Source organism: Ceratotherium simum, chromosome 9 (genome assembly GCF_057802395.1).
Source record: "Ceratotherium simum simum isolate JZ-2026a chromosome 9, ASM5780239v1, whole genome shotgun sequence".
In the NCBI taxonomy this organism is placed as follows: Eukaryota; Metazoa; Chordata; class Mammalia; order Perissodactyla; family Rhinocerotidae; genus Ceratotherium; species Ceratotherium simum.
This window is the reverse complement of record NC_141908.1, coordinates 76,732,309-76,746,347: the sequence shown is the minus strand read 5'-3', so window position 1 is coordinate 76,746,347 and position 14,039 is coordinate 76,732,309. Positions and strand designations below refer to the sequence as shown.

Here is a 14,039-nt window from a genome sequence, read left to right as displayed (position 1 = left end):
TGGTTCCTCTTTACATCTATTTCTTTGCTGAGACTTTCTATTTTTTCATTTGTTTTAAGCATTTAGTAATTGCTTATTGAAGCGTTTTAATGATCGTTGCTTTAAAATCCTTGTTAGAGAATTCCAGCGTCTGTGTCCTCTTGGTGTTGGTGGTTGTTGATTGTCTTTTCACATCGAAATTTAGATTTTCCTAATTGTTGATATGATGAGTTTTTTTGATTAAATCTTAGACTTTTAGGGATTTTATTCTGAGACTCTGGATCTTATTTAAACCTTCTCTTTTAGCAGGCTTCCTCTGACACCATGTGGTGGTAAAGGGAAGAGCCACCTACTGCCAAGTGAGGGGTCAAAGTTTAAGTTCCCCACTCAGCCTCTGTGACACCCTGGGGGCGAGGGGTGTCTCCTAACTGATGGGTGGGGCTGGGAGTTCAGGCTGACACCACCCTGGCTGGGACAGGAGTGGTGCCTCATTACTTTTACGGCCTCCAGGGACACAAGGATGAGGGGAGTAATGAAGCAGGGGAAGGTTACTACCACTGAAGAGTGGTGAAAATCCTGGCTCTCTACTAGACGTCGTCTGTCACCACCTTAGAGGAGAGGGAGAGGGACTCCTTGATATTAGCGAGTGAGGATGGAATCCAGAGTCCCCACGTGTTCTCCACTGACATTACCGGGTGGGGGGATGCTGTCCCAGCTCTCCCCTTGGCCTTCTCTGATGGTACCCCTGGTTTGGAAGAGAGTTGCCTTGTTATAGCTTGGTGAGTGGAAGTCTAGGCTCTCCATTTGGCTTTGCACCTTTATCAAAAATTAGTTGACCACATATGTGTGGGTCTGTTTCTGGACTCTCTTCTATTTCATTGTTCTTTTTGTCTGTCTTTGTGCTAATACTATACTATTTCAATTACCATATCCCTCCAACTTTGTTCTTCCTTTTCAAATTTGTTTTAGCTATTCTAGGTCCTTTGCATTTCCATATGAATTTTAAAATCAGCTTGTCAATTTGGCCATACCCCTGTTTCTATTACAGGTTAGTGCTGTAATAGGAAAACACGGTTGCATGTTGCCTAATTTTATGGCTTTTATTAAATAATTAAAACGTGTTCAGAAAATGTCAGAAAATTTAGGAAATATAGATAAGCAAAAATTTAAAGAATATATTAAAATCACCCAGACTTTGACTTTTAAAAGGTCATTTAAAAATATGTATTATGAAATCCAATAGTGTATTATAGAATATGTACGTAGAGTGAGTGTGTTGCACGTGTATGTAGAGATATTGTATATGTGCGGGTATACACATGTGTATTTATTCCTATGCATACAAGAAAGTTTGATAATATTAGTAGTGATTTTTAGTAGTGGTATAGTTAGTAGTGATTATCTTTAGGTGGCATGATTAAGGATGAAGTATGTTTAACCTTATCATTGTATTGTTCTCATTCAGCTATTGAAAGCTAATGAAAGAATTGTTCTATTACTATTGGTGTCCTTGGTATTTTAATAACAAACATGATATAATGAGATTAGAAATTTTGTTCCTTTTCATTTTCTTTGTTCTTTTCAAAAATAGTTCCATCAGAGTTCATTCCTACTGCCAGCTAGCAAGAAGAAACGGGTTAGTAAACAGTGCAAGTTGATGCGTCTTCCATTTGCAAGGTAATTGCTTCAAAACTTGGTTAAATATCCACTTGCACACTTCTGCCTGAATTGGACTTTAAATAGTTTTTATTTGGTCTGCTTCCTTTAAACATAGAAAAATGTTTAAAAATAAATAATGAAATACTTGTTAACATTGTGCTGGTAAAAGTAATTGAACACATACGCTAATGGAATTCAGTTTTAAACTTTGAAATATTCTTCAGTTTTGCTATAGACTCTAGAGAAGAAGGAGGCACAAGTGGATCTTTCGTAATGCAGGTTTGAATTACAGTGGTTCAAAGTATTTAGATTTTTTTTTTTTGTAGAAGATTGGCCCTTAGCTAACATCTGTTGCCAATTTTGCTCCTTTTTTCTTCCCAAAGCCCCAGTAAATAGTTGTATGTTGTAGATGTATGTCTTCTAGCTGCTCTAGGTGGGATGCTGCCTGAGCATGGCTTGAAGAGTGGTGTGTAGGGCCGTGCTGAGGATCCACACCGGCGAACCCTAGGCTGCTGAAGAGGAGTGCGTGAACTAAACCGCTAGGCCAGCCCCCGTATTTAGATTTTCATATAACACAGTCAGTGTGTGTGTGTTATGCGTTGTTTGCGTTTCATCACCCTGTAGTTGCCTCCTGAGGTGGGAATGAGATGGTTTGTGGTATTTGCTACAGGCTGTGTCTCCAGGCCTCCAAGTTCACTTACCCATCAATTCAGTGATCAGGTTCATCTGTAGGAGATGTAGTAGAACTCTTCAGTTCTTTTCTTTCTTTTCCCCTGGGTCACCGCTGGCCTCACTGTTTTCTACTGGGTAAATCTGATAACTGTTTGTACCTTTATTATCTTGCATACTGCTCCAGACTTTAAAATGAACTTTCATCATTGCTTTCTCCTGACCCAAATTCCCATTTCTTGGTTAATTTGATTGTAAGTCATAGTAAACACCCTATTTCAAACCTGTCCTTTTAAAGACAGTCACTGAGGTCCCGAGAGGTAAAATGACTTAATGAGTTAATAGTATTGACCAAAATTCTCTTGTCTCTTTTAGACAGTGTATTTCTTTTCTATAATTTATAGATTTAATGCTTTTATTCAAGTGGACAAGCAAATGCACTTGTATATTGAAATGCCATCTGTACCATAGTAAAAAATTCTTGTCTTAAATCTACTGTGTCACTTTGTATTCTTTCTAGTTTGTTCCATTGTTTTGCCTATTATGCTGCACTAGCACCACACTCCACCAGTACATTTTAACTGCTGTAGTTTTAAAATAGTACACTTTGTTGTCTTCTAATCTTTTACTTAGATCTTTTTCAAGAATATTTTGGCTGTCATTATGCACGCATTGTTTCATACCAATGTCATACAAATCAAATGTCCACCTGCCTTCCAAACAATTTTATTGTATTTTTTAAGTAAATTTTTGTTTGAAGTATAATATATGTATTAGAAAAGTGCTTTAGAGCATGGTGAATTTTCACAAAGAGAACACTGTTGTATAACGAATACCCAGATCAAGAAACAGAATATGACCGGGACCTCAGATACCACCTTGTGCCTCTTTCTAGTCTCTACTCACCACCCACCCAAAGATAAATATTATCCTGACTTCTAGGTTAATCTAATAGATTACTTAGTTTTGAACTTCATAGAATTATATTGTTTAGCATGTATGACTTTTGTCTCTGGCTTCTTTTGCTCAGCATTGTGTCTGTGAGATTCATTCCCATTGTCATATGTAGTTGTAGATCAGTCATTCTCATTGCTGCATAGTATTCCATTGTATGATTATACCACAATTATTCATCCCTCTGATGGTGAACATTTAGTTTTTTTTCTAGTTTTGGTCTATTACAAATAGTGCTGCCATGTATATGCCTTTTGATTAATGTATGTACACATTTCTGTTGAGTATATACCTAGGAGTAGAATTACTGGATTTACATATATTTGGCTCTAGGAGAAACTGCCAAATAGTTTCCTAAAGGGGTTATACCAATTTACATTCCTAGCAGGAGTACATGAGAATTCCTGTTGTTCCATATCCTCAACAGCACTTGGTGTTGCCTGTCTTTTTCGTTTTAGCCATCTTGGGGTGTGTGTAGTGGTATTACATTGAGGTTTTAATTTTAATTTGACTAATGAAATTAGTCTGATGACTAATGAAATTAAGCATCTGCTTATATGTTTATTTTCTTTCTATTGGGTTGTCTATCATTTTTTTACAGATTTGGAGGAGTTCTTTGTGTATGCTGTATATAAGTTTTTTGTGTATTAGAAATATCTTTTACTCTATGGCTTGCCTGTTCACTCTCTTAATGGTGTTTTTAGGTAAACAGAGCTCTTTATAAAATCCAGTTTTTGTATCTATATAATCTATCTGTCTGTCTGTCTATCTATCTATCTATCTATCTATCTATCTATCTATCTACGTATCTATGTATCCCCCACCCCTTATGGTTACTACTTTCTGTATCCCTTTAAGAAAATCTTTACTAATTGCAAGGTCATGAGGTGTTCTCCTGTGTTTTCTTTTAAAAGCTTTATTACTTTCCCTTTCACATCTCACATTCACATTCTTCAGTCTACCTGGAATTTTAGGTATGAGGTGAGGAAAGGGTCCTTGTTTTTCATGCAGAAATTGTATTGACCTTGCACCATTTATTGAAAAGACCATCCTTTCCCTGCCTCATTGCAGTGTCATCTGTATCATCAATCAAGTGACTGGCTGTGTATGGGTGTGTTTCTGAACTCACTGTTCTCTTATATGAGTTTTTTTGTCACTATCACACTATCTTAATTACGAGGTTAATAATAAGCCTTGATATTTGATAGTAAATCTCCATTTTATTTATTTTTTTGTTCTTGAATATTATGTTGGCTATTCTTGGCCCTTTGCATTTCCCTGTGAATTTTAGAATCAACTTGTCAACTTACACACACACATGCATGCACACACACTCTCACACTTCTGGAATTTTGATTGGGGTTACATGGAATGTAGTTCAGTTTGGGGAAAATTGACATTTTGTAAAATTGAGAGTTCCATTCATGAACATGGTATATCACTCTGTTTATTTGGATATTCTGTATGTTCTCTCAATGTTTTATAGTTTTTTGAATAGAGTTATTGCACATCTTAGATTTATTCCTACTTATTTGATATTTTTAGTGCTATTCTGAATGTTGTTGTTTTTTAACTTTCATTTTCTTCTCGATACTAGTGTATAGAAATACAATTAAGTTTTTAATATTGACTGTGACCAGTGTTTCCAGTGACCTTGCTATTAATTTTAATAGTTTATCTGAGGTGTTTTTAAAAATTTTTTATGAAAATAATTTTACTATTTGTGAATAAGGATGGTTTTCTCCCCCCACCTTCATTTTACAGGACTTTTATTTTTTTCTTACCTTATTGCAGTGGCTACTTTTTGTTCAATAATAAATAAAAGTAGTAGTAGTGGACGTTCTTATTGTGTTCCTATTATTTAATTTGTTTGCTCTTGGGTTTTTGTAGATTTTCCTTATCAGATTAATGGCTGTTGAATTTTATCAGATGTTTTTCCTGTCACCATTAAGAAGATAATACTTTTTTCATTCTTTTTCTATTAATGTAATGAATTATAAAAATTGATTTTTGAATGTTAAACTGCCATTGCATTCCTGCAGTGAACTGCTCCTGATAATACATCATTTTGATATATCATTCAATTCTATTTGCTAATTTTTTAAAGGATTTTTGCATGTATGTTGATAGTGAAGATGGTTTATAATTTTCCTTTCTTGTAATATACTTTATCAAGTTTTGGTATTTATATTATTCAGGTCACAGTAAATGAATCGATAAGTGCTGTTCTTTTTCTGTTTTCTGGAAGTATTTGTGTAAAATTGCTGTGGTTTTCCTTAAGTGCTTGGGAGAAGTTTACCTGGACCTGTGGTTTTCTTGTGGAAAGGTTTTTGGTAACATCCCATTTTAATAGATATAAGAATATTCAGATTTTCTATTTCTTCTTGTGTCAGTTTTGTTGACTTTTTAAAGGAATTTGTCTATTTCATATAAAATATAAAATTATTGGCCTATAGTTATTCATAATATCTCTAGTTATGTGTTTAATGTCTACAGGGTATGTAGTGATGTTCTCTTTTTCTTTCTCCATATTGGCTATTTGTGTTTTCTCATTTTTTCCTTGATTAATTTTACTCTAAGGGTTTATCAATTTTATTCATCTTTGAAAAGATAATCATCTTTAGGGCTATATTGATCTTTCTTTTTAGTATTTTTGTTTTCTAGTACATTTATTTTTCTCATTATTTCATTTTTCTCTCCATTTTGCTTTTACTTTCTTTTCAAGTTAAAATTTTCATTATTACCATTATTATTTGTTTCTTGGGATTGTTTAGATTATTGATTTTCAGTCTTTCTTTTAAAAAATACAGCTATTTTCCTGTAAGTACTGCTTTAGCTTCATCCCACAATTTTTGGTATTCCATTTCCTTATTATCATTCAGTTCATAATATTTTTTACTTTCTGTTCTTATATATTTTTTGACCCATGGATCATTTACAAGTATATTATTTAATTTCCAAGTAGCTGAGTATTTTTTTCTAGTTACTTTTTGTTGCTGGCTTCTAGTTTAATTCCATTGTAGTTACAGAGCATAGTTAAAATGATTTTAGGTTTTTGAAATTTATTGAGACCTGGATTAGAACACATTTAGGTCTAATTTAGTAAGTATTTGGGGTGAACATGAAAAGAATGTGTACTTTGTCATTGTTGGGTGCAGTATTCTATGTATGTCAGTTGTGTCAAGTTTGTTGATTCTATTGTTCAGATCTTCCATAGCCTTCTTGCTTCTCTTGTCTGTTTATTCTATCAGCGATTGAGAGAAGTGCTGTAATCTACCGCTATGATCATGGATTCATCTATTTCTCCTTTTAGTTTTGTCCATTTTTGCTATATATATTTTAAAGTTGTTATGAGATGCATATAAATTTCAAATTGATTTCCTGATGAGCTGATTATTTTATCAGTATGAAATATTTCTAGAAATGATTTTAAAGTCTACTTGTCTGATACACCATTTCCATGGTATACCTTTTTCTATAACTTTACTCTCAAATGCTCTCTTATATTTAAAATGCGTATAGGTTCATCTTTTTTAAAAAATAAGTTCAGTATAACATCATAGAATATTTAGTATGTTTGCATTTAATATCATTCCTGATATAGTTGGATTTATAGCTGCCATCTGGTTATTTTCTATTTGAACTACCTGCTTTATGTTCCTTTTTCTCTCCTTTCTTGATTTCTTTTGAAATCAAATATTTTTCATTACAGTAGTGTCCCCCTTTATCTGCAGGGGATCCATTCTAAGACCCCCAGTGGATGCCTGAAACTGCAGATAGTACCAAACCCTTTTATAGTATTTTTTTTGTATATATACATACCTATGATAAAGCTTAATTTATAAATTAGGCACAGGAAGAGATTAACAGCAATAACTAATAATAAAATAGAACAAGTATAACAATATACTGTAATAAAAGTTATGTGAATGTGGTCTCTGTTTCCCTCTCAAAATATCTTATTGTACCCTACTCACCCTTCTTCTTGTGATGCCGTGAGATGGTACAATGCTGACGTGATGAGAGGAAGTGAGGTGAATGATGTAGACAGTGTGATGGTGCGTTATTTTTGGACCTTGGTTGACTGGGGGTAACTGAAACAGTGAAAAGCGAAACCACGGATAAGAGGGCACTACTGTATTTGATTTTTCTTATCTATTAACTTGGTATCTTCTATTCCTTTATGATTACTCTGGTGATAGCAATATTCATCCTTGATTTATTACACTGTCATACAAAATATTACTTCACCACTTCCTCAATAATGCTAGCAACTTAGAATGCTTCTATCCCACATTCCTGTGTTCTGCCTTTATATTATTATGTATTTTCATTCAGCATATATTTTAGTTCCACAAATTGCTACTTTCATTATTTTGTGTAGTCAGTATTCATTTATAGTTACTTACATGTTTAACTTTTCTATTTTTTATATTGCTTCCTGCATTTTTTATTGTATGCTCATTCATACTTATTTTTATTATTTTTTCAATTTATTGAGGTAAAATTGGCCAATAAGCTTCCTGCATTTCAATAGTTCCTTCTGTCTGAAGAAATTCTTTATTATTTCTTTTAATGCAAGTACTGGCAATACATCCACTCAGTTTTTGTTTTTCTGGAAACATACTTATTTCACCTTCATTTTTGAAGAGTATGTTTACAATTTTAAAATTGGGGGCTGGGAATTTTCTTTCAGTGATTTAAAAGTGTCATTTCATTGTGTTCTAGCGTCTATCTTTTCTGTTGAAAAGTTAGCACTGTTTTTGCAAGTTTAAGAAGTTCCTTTTTATTCTGGTTTGCTGAGAGTTTTTGTAATAAATTTGCATTGAATTTTGTCAAATGTTTTTTTGTATCTGTGGAGAGAGTGATGACTTTTTTCCTTTGTTCTATTAATATGATGACTTCAATTGATTTTCTAATGTTAAACCAACTTCGCATTCCTAGAATAAATTCCACTTGGTCATGGAGTATTAGTCTGTCTATATATTGATAGATTTGATTTGCTAATATTTTCTTAAAGATTTTTATACCTGTGTTCCTAAGAGATTGATCTATAATTTTCCTATTATCTCTGTGATAGGTTTTGGTAAGTGTTTTGCTGGCTTTGTAAAATGAGAGGAAAAGCATTCCCTCTTCCTCCATTTTCTGAAAGAGTTTATACAATTGGTATTTCTTCTTTAAAAGTTGGAAAGAATTCACAAGAGAAGTAATTTGGGCCTGGAGTTTTTAATTATTAATTTGATTTCTTAAATAGATACGGGGCTTTTCAGATTTTCTATCTCTTTTGAAGTCAATTTAGAAAGTATTTATATTTCTAGAAAATCATTCATTTCATGTAGGCAGTCAAGTATCTTGGTATAAAGTTGTTTATAATATGCCCTTATTCTTTTAATGCCTGTGGCATCTCTAGTGAGATCCTGTCTTTCCTTCCTGATATTGGTATTTTGTGTCTTCTATCTTTCCTTTTGCTCAAACTAGCTAGAGTTTTATCAGTTTTATTGATCTCTTAAAAAACTCAGCTTTTGGTTTCATTGATTTTTATTACCAATTTTTCTTCCATTTCATATTTCATTGGTGTCTGCTCTTTATTACTTCCTTTTGTCTACTTATTTTTTTTAAGAATTGAGATAATTCACAGATAAAATTTCTCATACCATGAAATTCACCCTTTTAAAGAGTACAGTGCAGTGGTTTTAGTATATTCACAAAGTTGTGTAACCTTCACCACTATCCAATTCCACTGGAATATTTCCATCACTCCAAAAAGAGAGCCTGTATCCATTAGCAGTCACTTTTCGTTCTCCTCTTCCCTAGCCCCTGGCAACCACTAATCTACTTTGTATCTCTCTGGAATTGCCTATTTTGGACATTTCATATGAATGGAATCACACAATATGTGATCTTTTGTGTCTAGCTTCTTTGGCTTAGCATAACATTTTCAAGTTTCATTCGTGTAGCAGCATGTATTAGTACTTCATTCCTTTTTATGACTAAATAATCTTTTATTGTATGGATATACTACATTTTTTTATCATCAGTTAGTGAGAATTTGTGGTATTTCACTTTTTGGCTATTGTGAGTAATCATGCTACATACCTGCATGTGAGAGTTTTTGTGTGGACATAGTTTTCATAGTTTATTTTGGGTATATACCTACAAGTAGAATTGCCGGGTCATATGATAACTACATTTAACTTTGGAGGAACTGCAAACCTGGTTTCCAAAGCTGCTGCAATGTTTTACATTCTGATCAGCAAAGTGTTAGGGTTCCAGTTTCTCCATATCCTCACCAACACTTGTTATTGTCTATCGTTCTGATTCTAGCCATCCTAGTGGGTATGGAGTTTTATCTCATTGTGGTTTTGATTTGGCTTTCCCTGTAACTAATGATATTGAGCATATTTTCGTGTGCTTATTGGCCATTTATATATCAGGATCGTTCTCTATTGATTATCTTTTTCTCTTGAGTTTGAATCATGTTTTTCTGTGGTTTCATATGTTGAATAATATTGGACTGTATCCTGGACTTGGTGAATCTTATGTCATAGAAAATCTGGACTCAGGTATGTTCTTCCAACAAGTTTGATGTTTTTATTTTAGTAGGTAGTTATGTTGTCTGAACTTAAACAAATTCTCTGTTATGAGTAACATATGAAATCTCATTTCAGGTCTTTTATCCTTGATGGGGCTGCTTGGAATCTTCTTCACATATATGTGATTCAGGAGTCAACTAGATGTTTGGGGAGAGTTCATACACAAAACCTGGGGCTCCTCTACCTACCTCTTGTTTATTTCCCCCATCACACACACTTGACAGCTGTTGTACTTGCCCCGAATTCTGCCTTTGAACTTGACTGTGGACTTCTAACTTTTTAAAAATGTGGCACTGACTGAAGTTGTCAACAGTGGGAAGCTCACCCTTCTTCTAAGTGTCAAACCCCCTTCAGTTTCTACTTGTTTTTTGTTCACTTTACAGTGACTTCAGGTAATTGTTGTTTTATGTTTTGCCCAAATTTATAGACATTATGTTTGATAGCGTTGGATTCAGTAGTAGCTATTCGGGCATTACCCAGAAGCAGAACCTCTCTCCTCTCTTTTTATTTTCGTTAACCTGTGTCTTCGAGTGGCATAGATATTTCCTCCAAATGGCTGTTCTACTAATAGTTTCCTTTAAATTTTTAAGAAGTATTTTGCAATATTTATTTTGACCATCATCAGTAATTTTTAAATATCTATGGTTTGTTTGCCATACAAAGAAAAATCTTTAGCATTGGTGGATCTTACTCTTCATTCTTTGACTTCAAGAAGGTCAGCATATAAGATTATTTCTGTGGGTTTCTGTCTTTTCACCTCCATAGATTTAGCTGCTGTAGGAATATGGCTTTAGTGTACATGGATGCCTTTTAGAAACATAGCAAACTTTACTTCACACATAACTTTACATGGATTGTAGTTGTTTGAAACCAGAGGAAGAGTTTTGGGTATTCCATAAAATTGATTATAGGAAAACTATAAATATTATGCATGAGTATTTGTAAGTATGTTTGAACTTTATTCATTTCATTAGTATTATTATCCTAACAGCCCAACCAGTGATTATATCAGTTATCTCCTTGTGGGGCCACTGGGACTGTGGAGATAAGAAGCATTCCTGCTTTATTCCAAGTTCTGTACTAGTAGAAACTGTCTGTTTTCTACCTGTCTATTGTCACACATTTAGTGCCACATTTCTACCTGTTTATTGTCTTTGTTGAAGACAAAAAGGTACCAGGGTGGGTTCGTGGTTTTATCTTAAATAAATGGAATATAGCAAGTACTATCCATGTAATTTTCTAAATACTTTTTGTAAAACACAAAATTCCTCATTCTTTCTCACTTGCCTTTAGGGTTCCATTAGCTTCAAATGATGATGATGATGATGACAAAGAGAAACTGCAATGTGACGACAATATTATATCAAAGACATCAGCTGTTAGTCCCTCTTCAGTATCTATCAATGCAGTACAATTTGGAATTGTTATTTCTTAAAGAAAATAATCAGACTGTGTGTGGTTTAGATAATTCAAAACATATTTTTTCTATTGATATACTTCCCGTCATAGAGTGTGCTTACACAAACCTAGACGGTATAGTCTATTACACACCTGGGCTATATGGTACTAATCTTGTGGGACCACCATCATATATGTGGTTCGTCGTTGGCCAAAATGTTTTAGACAGTGCATGACTGTATATTTATTTAGTTTCATCTTCTCCCTTTCATAGATACGAAAATTGTATCTATGATACAATAGGTATCTAGATAGGTGTGGTGAGTTTTTCAAAATCATAACCAGTTAGCGGTAAAGCAAAAGCTTGAGCGTGGCTAACGGTTGAGCAAGAGAGAATGACGACACTTACATTGTATTCACATGGGATTTCAGAATAATAATCCTGTGGTGTAGGCTGGCTTATGTGTTTGTTGTAGATTTTCAGATTGGGATATGGAACCATAACTATATTGAATTTAGACCTTAGAATTATTTTTACTTTCTCAAAATGTATGTGTGTGTGTACAATTTATATATACATCAGCTGCCTCCTGAAAGCCTTTCGACGGTAATCCTTATCAGAGTTATCACTGTTATTTGGGCTCGTTTCCTGGCCTCCTCCCACTCTAGAGATATATGTTAATGGCTCTACTTTTGGCTCTTCTCCACTCTACTGTCGGGACCAAAGCTGAATGAATTCTCGGGAACTATTTTCCATAGATACAAATGTTCATAACAGAGGTAATGAATACTCTGATCATTTCTACTTTATTTTTTATCAGCATAGGTTCTTTATAATACAAGTATCTGAACAGAACACGTTGTCAGAAATCCTCTCTGTGAAACAGCTTGATTTCTAATCTAATTTGTTTAAAATAATAAATTTCATGTTATTACTTATTTCTTCTTTTTTTTTTTTTTGTGAGGAAGATCAGCCCTGAGCTAACATCCATGCTAATCCTCCTCTTTTTGCTGAGGAAGACCGGCTCTGACATTGATATCTATTCCCAATCCTCCTCCTTTTTCTCCCCAAAGCCCCAGTAGATAGTTGCATGTCATAGCTGCACATCCTTCTAGTTGCTGTATGTGGGACGGGGCCTCAGCATGGCCGGAGAAGCGCTGCATCGGTGCGCGCCCGGGATCCAAACCCGGGCCGCCAGTAGCGGAGCGCACACACTTAACCACTAAGCCACCGGGCCGGCCCACATTACTTATTTCTGATGGTTGTTTCCCTTTATTTTATAGAAAACCACTCAGACCAAAGTTCCAAGAGTTCTCTAGTGAGTGAGATAAGAAATGTCCAGTCAATCAGCCACAGAAAGGAGAAACCATCTCCTAGTATCGTGACTGAAAGGAAAAAATGTATATCATCTTGGGAATCAAATAATCCTGCAGACATTCCCTGTGTGATAGATTTAGATTAACAACAGATTTCAAGTCCAGGATTAAATCAGAAAAATGATAAATGATCCTACTAATGAAACGAATATTAAAATGCAAAGAAACATGCAGTGCCTGCCTGACACCTCTGAGTCTGGAGGTGAACCTGCTGCAGAGAGCGTGAATCAAGTTCAGGGTAATGGTGACTTTCAGTTGCAGAAAACTGTGTATGCTGCTGACATGGATTTAACTGCAAGTGAAGTAAGCATAATCGTTACAGTTTCAATAGGCACTAAAAATAAAAGTAATAAAAAACCAAATGATTGTGGAATGAAAACTTCCATAAAAGTGAAAGATTCAAGCTCTGAAAAAAAGAAAGAAAGATCAAAGAGACATTTCAAAAATAGTTCAGATGTGAATATTGAGGAAAAGATTGAAAACAGACGAGAAAGAAGATCTGTTGTCCTGGACGGCGAAGGGGATTCAGAAGATCCAAATTTTATTTTCAGTACTGAACAGCTGACTCAGTTGAACATCCTGGAGAAAATAACCCTACGTAATGGCTTTGATCAAGATGGCAGACAAAGTACACAGTATAATAAAAAAAAAAAAAAGAAAAGAATACATGGAACAGATGAGCAAGAAGAAACATGCTTGTTCTACCAAGGTTCAGATAAATTCCAACAGGAGAGTAAATTTGATAAGGGTCAGAGTTCTCTAGCTTGTAATAAAGGTAAAGCTTCTAGACAGACATTAGTGCTTCATAAGTTAGCAAAAGGTAACTTATTCCCAAACTAAAAGGATAAACAAACCATTTCTGAAAAGCTGAAAGTCACAAATGAATTTCAAACAGCTGATCTTTCTGCCAAAGATAATGGAAATATACATGATTATGAGACCCAAAATAAGTTGGATTTGAAAAAGCATGTCACTGATATGCAACCTGCTCAGCAAAGTGAATCAAAAATAAATAAGAAGCTTAGGCAGAAAGTAAATCAGAAGACAGAAATAATTTCTGAAGTGAATTATTTAGATGATGACAAAAGTGTGTATTGCCCAGAAAAGGATAACTCTTTCTTCCTAACCCAGAAGGATAAAGCAGTCATCCCTGAAAACCAAGAAGACCCAAGCGAGTTGACAACGCCTGCTCTTTCCACCAAAGATAGTGGAAACCCATATGATTTTGAGACTCAAGATGTTTTGAGGGTGAAAAAGCCTGTCCATGGTTTGCAGCCCGCTTGTCAAAATCAATCAGAAATAGATAAGAAGCTTAGGCAGAAGGTATATCAGAAGACAGAAATAGTTTCTGAAATCAACCAAATCTATGAGAACAATGGCAAAGGCATACATGACCCAGAAAAAGGTAAC

General features: G+C 34.4%; 1 pseudogene; it reads left to right on the top strand.

The window, feature by feature from the left end:
* LOC147916347 (shugoshin 2-like) overlaps nucleotides 1–13,837 on the top strand; it is a 33,837-nt pseudogene extending 20,000 nt beyond the window's left edge.
* The last annotated feature ends 202 nt before the right edge of the window (nucleotides 13,838–14,039 follow it).